Source organism: Oenanthe melanoleuca, chromosome 2, assembly GCF_029582105.1.
Source record: "Oenanthe melanoleuca isolate GR-GAL-2019-014 chromosome 2, OMel1.0, whole genome shotgun sequence".
In the NCBI taxonomy this organism is placed as follows: domain Eukaryota; kingdom Metazoa; phylum Chordata; class Aves; order Passeriformes; family Muscicapidae; genus Oenanthe; species Oenanthe melanoleuca.
Window position 1 is genome coordinate 83,695,939 of NC_079335.1, and position 6,593 is coordinate 83,702,531.

A 6,593-nucleotide genomic window follows, 5' to 3' on the forward strand; every position below is an offset into this window, starting at 1 on the left:
CCATTTCAGAGGTGAACAGGACTGTGGTCCCATTGACATACAGTAAAAGTATTTTTCCACAGAGGTTTAAAAAAAACCCAAGCAAGCAACCAACCAACCAAAAAAAGGCAAAACAGGATGACTTCTTCAAGAGAGAGTGAGACACTCCTGTACCTCAGTTCCACAAGCAGCCAAAACCTGCAGGTCCATTGGACTCAAGGAACAAACATTGGGAGCGTGCACTGCAAGCAACAGTGGTGAGAACTGAGCCACAGCTATTGAGGCAGTGGAGAATAAACGTTAATGCTTTTGATTACCAGCTGTGCACTGCAAATAACTGCTTTTGCAAGAAAGCTTGTGCTGTAGTTGCATAAATAATTCCAATAAAACTGTATAAAAAGCCACTTCATTAATCCCAGCTATCAACTGGAGACCTGCAGCAAATGCAAAACTGCAAAAGTTTTTACAGAGGTATCAAGGCAATCTAAGAACTGTCTGACTTTACTTCTTTCAGTTTCCAGGCAAGACAAAAGTCTACACATACATATAATGTTTTGTATATGCTCCTATTAAACCTGCCCTTTGCATTCTAGAATTCAAGTGGCACACATGATTTGGTTTCCCCCCTAGGCTTTACAAAGGCTTCTAATACAACACATGATCGACTTACTAGGAAATCATTTGTTTGTTTTAAATTTGGAAAAGGAAGAGAAAACACCTGGGAAACTGTGGGAGAATATCAACACAGTTGAAAAGAAAATTACATCCCAGCCTCCTGAAAAACTTTAATATAAAGATCTTTGGGAAGTCTGTGAATAAGGGATGAACAAAGAAATACTCCATTTGAGGAATGTCCTTCCTTTGAACACTGAATCACAGAATACAAGTCTCCGCATCACCTTGCAAAAGAAAAAGGGAAAAAAAATCCTGCCTGAAATGTGTCACTTATTTGCTGCTGTTTACTTTGTTTATTTGTAGTGGTTTTGCAAAATCCCACAAATATTTCAGACTGAAACCACAGTTCATATTTTATATTTAGATGAACTATGGCATCTTTCAAGAAGCTGTAAGTGCAAGCCTGCATGTAAAGCCCTCCCTCTGCCTGCCCTGGGACCATGCAGCCATTGCAGCAGGAAGAACATGGGCCACCACTGCAGCCCTGGTGGTGACCCTCCTCCATGCACTGGCCCAGCCACCCCTCAGCTCAGCTTCAGCAGGATGCAAGAGTGAGTCCTTGCCCCTCCCACGGTAAGGGATGGTTTTGAGTAGGATGGCTAATGTCTGTAGGTAAAATTTAAAACCAACAAACAAATCTCTTCCTTTCTTTCTTTTACCTCCCACCTGATCCAGGTCGAACCAACAGGATGGAATCTGCCTCTTGTGCTGATGCCTCCAGTATCAGCCCTGACTTAAATCAATATAAAATGCAGTAGGGAAAGGAGGTTTCTAACCGGGTGCGTTGAACACCGTGACCTCCTCACACCCCCGCCCCACAAATGCTTAACTGCTGAATGAAATTCCTCTCGTTTCCTGCACTGAATCATCTGTGTCACCACAAAGATGAGATATTTAACTGTGCGCACACGTTTCTGATTTGAGGGGCATGCAGTGTAGGGTGTTTCTCAAACTACTGTCAGACTAGCCACACACGGTTTGGATTTCTTCCGTGTTTGATGTATCATTTAACTAAATCTGTGTTTTTCCAATGAGGTACAACCTTTCAGTGATGCTGTTTTCTAGGAAATGCGTAGGTGAATGCTGCTGCTTCTTTTGCAAAGTATTATTTGAATGGAGCTAGGAGGGACAGGATATGCTGATTTGCACAATTAAAAATAACTTACAATTTGAACTGTGGCATCAGATGCTTTAACAAATTTCATTAGGGCAGATTACATGCTCTTTTCAAAATCCCTTTTTTCCAGACCTCAACTTAAAATAATTTCATTAATTTACCCACAAATTACCTCATTTTCATTGCTAAACTGATCAACAATTTTTTAATCACTACAACAATTCATTCTGCAGCAAAGTTAGCAGCACTGTAGCCCTCAAATGCAATAAACATCCAAGTCACCCAAGAGAAAGAAAGGTGAGGCAAAATGCTAAACCACAGTTCCTTAACCACCCTTCCTAACCAGGATGGCTTTGTATCATTGCAGGCACAGAAGGGAGGAAACTGCGATCTCTGACTGTGCACCACTGAAGTCAGCGGGATCTTTGTGGATGCTGGGTGGGAATAGGCCCCCACAAATATGCAACAAGCAATAGCAAAGCTTATACCCTGCTCTGGATTGATCCGAGTCACGAGGAGCTCAAGCTGTCAGTCAGCAAGAGTGCAAGGAGGGCTGATTGTTCTGGTCATCTCACTGGAACAGAGGAAAAATTCAAGATGCACATCCTCCTTGCAGTACCCCCACACACTCTCACCCAGATGAAAGCTTAAGGACGAGAATCATGTTTTCACAGAGGCCTATTTTTTCCACAAAGTGTTGTCAACCTTCTCCAGCCCTTATTTTAATAAAGGAAAACCTACCATCCTTTTGACCTTGGACTTGTTCATTTTCTCTGTTTCTCTCAGTACATGCTCTTTGCTAGCCATTCAGCATGCTGCGAGCCCTGATAAAAGTGGTTAATGTTTACTGAAACCTGCGTATGAACTGTACTAAACCTGATGCAGGGGGAGGCAAAGTTCTGCTAGCAGCATCCATGACCAATTAAAAAGAACTGTTAGCTTGCTTTTCTTTTTAAGCTCATCCCCACCCCTGCTAAACAGCTGCATGAGTAGATGGGCAGGCAGCTCAGGGAGAAGACTGAAAAAATTCTTCAAATCCATCCACCTAGATACTTCAAAATTTTCTGAGTACCACAGGCCTTTCAAGAATACACAAAAGGAATGAAAGAACTACTGGGGTCCTGTTTTTGGGAGATGCATACTTTATCCCTAAATAACTGTTTTCCAAAACAGTCTGAAAACATACAAGTCTAGCAGAATTGCTGAGTGTTTCCTTTTAGTTTTCCCTGTAGATGTCCATATACCCGTGGCTTGAGCAGTATTCAAAACATCCTCAATGAAGTGAAAAAGCAGAATATTACTACTGTAAACTCAAACAACTAACAGTTGATAAGTATTATTCAGAGACTTTAACATAATTTCTTCCCAGCAGAGACAGAAACAATCAGCAGCTTCAACAGCTGTATCTGTGCACTGTTTAGGAACAATGTTTTGTAGCACAGACTAAATGTTTGCATTTACCCTTCTTAGCTTATTAGCATTTCCTCCACCTATATTGTAATATCCAGAGCCCAGAGAGCTCTTACAGATAGCTCCTGCCTCCCTCCCTCTGTCTGGTGACAGTGGGATGCTCTCAGGTGTTTAATGACAAGTCTTTTTTTTTTTTTTTTTTTTTTTTTTTTTTTTTTTTTTTTTTTTTGTACTAGAGGGCAGCAACAGTGCTGCAGTCACCTTGGAAACAACCATCACCCACTGTTTGCAGAACAAACAATGGTACCTTTTCAGCCAGCGCAAGGCAGGCAGGGCAAGGGGCAGCCAAGCAATTCTGGGACTTACAGGAGTGTTAACATATTGCATTCATTCAGTGCGTCAAAAAATAGTTCAGCACGAGGAGCAAGGCGCTCTCAAAGTGAGAGCCTTTGGCTGCAAACCACAGACAAGTGCACAGGGCTCAGAAGGTCTCCCCAGTCAGCAACGAGGTCTTTTCCTCTGGTTTTTTTACTTGCCCTCCTGTTCCCCTCTCTCATACACACAGAAGGAAGAAAAACACACCTATTTAAACTGATCTTATCCACGAAAAGTCAAGTGTTCAGCTTCCAAGTAGCACTCTCTGAAGTTTTCTCAGTGTGCCAAAATATTTTAAAGAACTGTTTACCCGCACTTGTAGTGCTTTGTACCCAATGCATCAAGAGCTGTTTCCAGAAGCGTTCCCTGTGAAGTTAGTGAGGATTGCGGTTATTCAGCATTTCAGACCGTATGCCTAAGCACTCAAACAGTCATATACCCCTCTCTTTTCAAAATAAGTCCATTTTCAGAGAGACAGTCTGCCTGCTTTAAAATACAGATGATGTACATCAGGCTCTATACTAACTCCTCAGTGTCTTCCTATCTCCTGGAGACTTTTTGCTCTGCTCAGAAAAAAAAACCAGCATCAAAGAAGTATTTTTTACCTACCATAACCGCAGGGAAAAGCTAAATATTTAAGGATTCAAGTTTTATCAATTTAAACACACTCTCACAAAGTGCTTCGCTCTTGTGGCCTGTTGCAAGCGGAGTGTTTAAAGCAGAATGGAGGCTGAGGTGTCACTTGGATCCTTTAGTGCTTTACAACCTTCCCACACCAGCCAGCAGACACCTAGATTGCTGAGAGCAAACTGACAGCAGCCCAGCTGCCCAGCTCGCCCCTACGGCCACTTGGCAAAGGATTGCAAGGCCATACAGAACCATGCTGCTGCTTGACTCGTGCATAAAAGGGCGTCCAGGTGTGCTGTGAAGGAGTGCCAGGCACAACACACCCAGCTGAGAACTGCACTGAGGTGATGAGAGCTGTACAAAGGTACAACAAAGCAGCTCTTGGGTGAGATCCGTAGATTTCCACATCACAATATAAACACTTTTCTATAGCCTTCACTCATCTTTCACAGCATACTCAGCTTTGGCAAAATAAAAAGGAAAACAAAAAAAAAAAAAAAAGGCAAATCACCTTTAGTCCATCAGAAATACTGACTGGTGCTGTCCTGTAAACTAAAGCCTCCAGCAAGCTTGTCCATCTGGACTGGACAGGTTCACTCACGACTACAACGTGGTAGCTCAGTTGAGTCAGACTAACATTACTGAAAACCTACCTTAATGTTCATTAAGATGCAGGTTAACACATTAACTGGTCTTGCACAGCCACAAACATGGCTTTGGACATGGTAGGCTGTACCTTAAGGAGCATCAAGACAGCTTCTTCTTTTTTTTTTTTTTTTTTTTTTTTTAATTGTGTTCGGCTAACTCAGTTGACCTCAAACAACTGAGACACACACCCTTTTTGCCTGTCAGGACAGGGTCCTTCTCTGTCTTGCACTGCTGGGACAGGAGAAGTGAAATATGTATGGAGGTGATTCACATACAACCCATCCTTCACTTGCTCCTAATAGGGGGTGGAGGAGAGGGAAGCATATGGGTGAAAAGCCGCAGCTGTTCCAAGGCTGTTCCAACTTTACAGCGCACGATTTATAGAAAACAAAACAAGAGGAGCAGAAAAATAGGATTTGAACATTACTGACCTAAAAGAATCATTGTAAATACCTCCTGCTCTGTGCAAGGGCTACCCTGGGCTCCATCTGCCTTCAAGGCCGAGAAAGGAAACATTAAACTTGACCAGCAGCCAGGATTCACTGTCTGCTTCCTAACATGCAGATGGGGCAGGCTCTACCTGTGGCAGAGCACAGGAGGGCACTGCCCAAGCCTTGTTCCTGCTCTGCACTTGGCACTGTCCCGCGAGCCAGAGCCCGGCCGAGGGGCAAGCACAGCTCTGCCCGCCAGGGCTGCTCTCTGCCCAGCACCCGCAGCCAGCTCCGAGCTGGGATGGGAGCGCGCTCCTCACACCCCGGCAGCCGGCCCTGGCACTTCTGGCAGAGGCATGTGCTGCACAGGGCTCTGAGGTCGGAAGGGAGGGAACACGCACAGGACAGGCGTCCAGCTGGGGCTGGGGCTGCTCCTCAGCGGTGGCACCGCACCACTGCCCAGACAAACAGGGATGCAGGCACATCCCCTCCGCTCGGGCATCGCTGCCAAAACTCCCCAGGGCCGTGCCCAGAGGAGCCAGGCCTCCGTGCCACGAGGGCGAGGAGCAGCAGTGGCTGCAGCAGGGCCGGCCCTCCCCTCCCTTCCCCCCGCGCAGCCGCCCCCACCCTCCAGGAGCTCTATCGCAAATCCCCAGGCCGCGCCGACTGCCAGCTGACAGAACTGTTTAGTCAGCAACCAGCCAGAGAGGAGCGGCCGCCCCCCTCCATCCTTCCCGGCTCCTTCCCGTGGTACCTTCCCTGCCGCCGGCAGCGCCAGGGAAAGAAACTCCCTTGCTCCCCAACCCCTCCCCAAAACGGTGAATGCGCGAAGTATTCGCATCTCCCAAAAGTTTGTCGAGCTTTGCACGTAGCTGAAGGATCCGGGTTGTTGTTTTGCTCCTGTTTTCCTCCCACCCCTCCCCTCGGTGCTTTGTATAACCCTCTTTCACCACGCTGCCCCATCCCCCAGGCGAGAGGAGATCCAGGAGCGCTGCTGGTGCTGGAGGAACTTCCTCCATTTGCTGTGAGAACATCGCTCCGGCGGCCCCGCGCCGCCCCGCAGAGGAAGTGCAACATAATAGCCAGGCCCCAGGTGCCAAGGTTAGCCTGTCCTTTTCCTCTCCCCGGGATGATTTCCACTCCTTTCAATACCAGCCTCCCCAACAGCCAGGCCTTTAAAGCTACGTGTTAAAGTTACCAACAGCAGAAGCAGCAAAAACAACAAAAAAGAGAGCTGAAACCTGCTCAAGCAGCACCACCCGGCCTTTGCACACCAGAACTTACACGATTCAGAAAGGCTGAACATTTTCTACGAAGCGAAAAGTCTGGTT

General features: G+C 46.1%; 1 long non-coding RNA gene across 1 annotated transcript; it reads left to right on the forward strand.

The window, feature by feature from the left end:
* Nucleotides 1-217: 217 nt before the first annotated feature.
* On the forward strand, nt 218-3,937 carry LOC130250120 (uncharacterized). The gene is made up of 2 exons (XR_008839916.1): nt 218-1,227; nt 2,139-3,937. It is a non-coding gene; the product is annotated as an uncharacterized LOC130250120 (long non-coding RNA).
* Nucleotides 3,938-6,593: the final 2,656 nt, after the last annotated feature.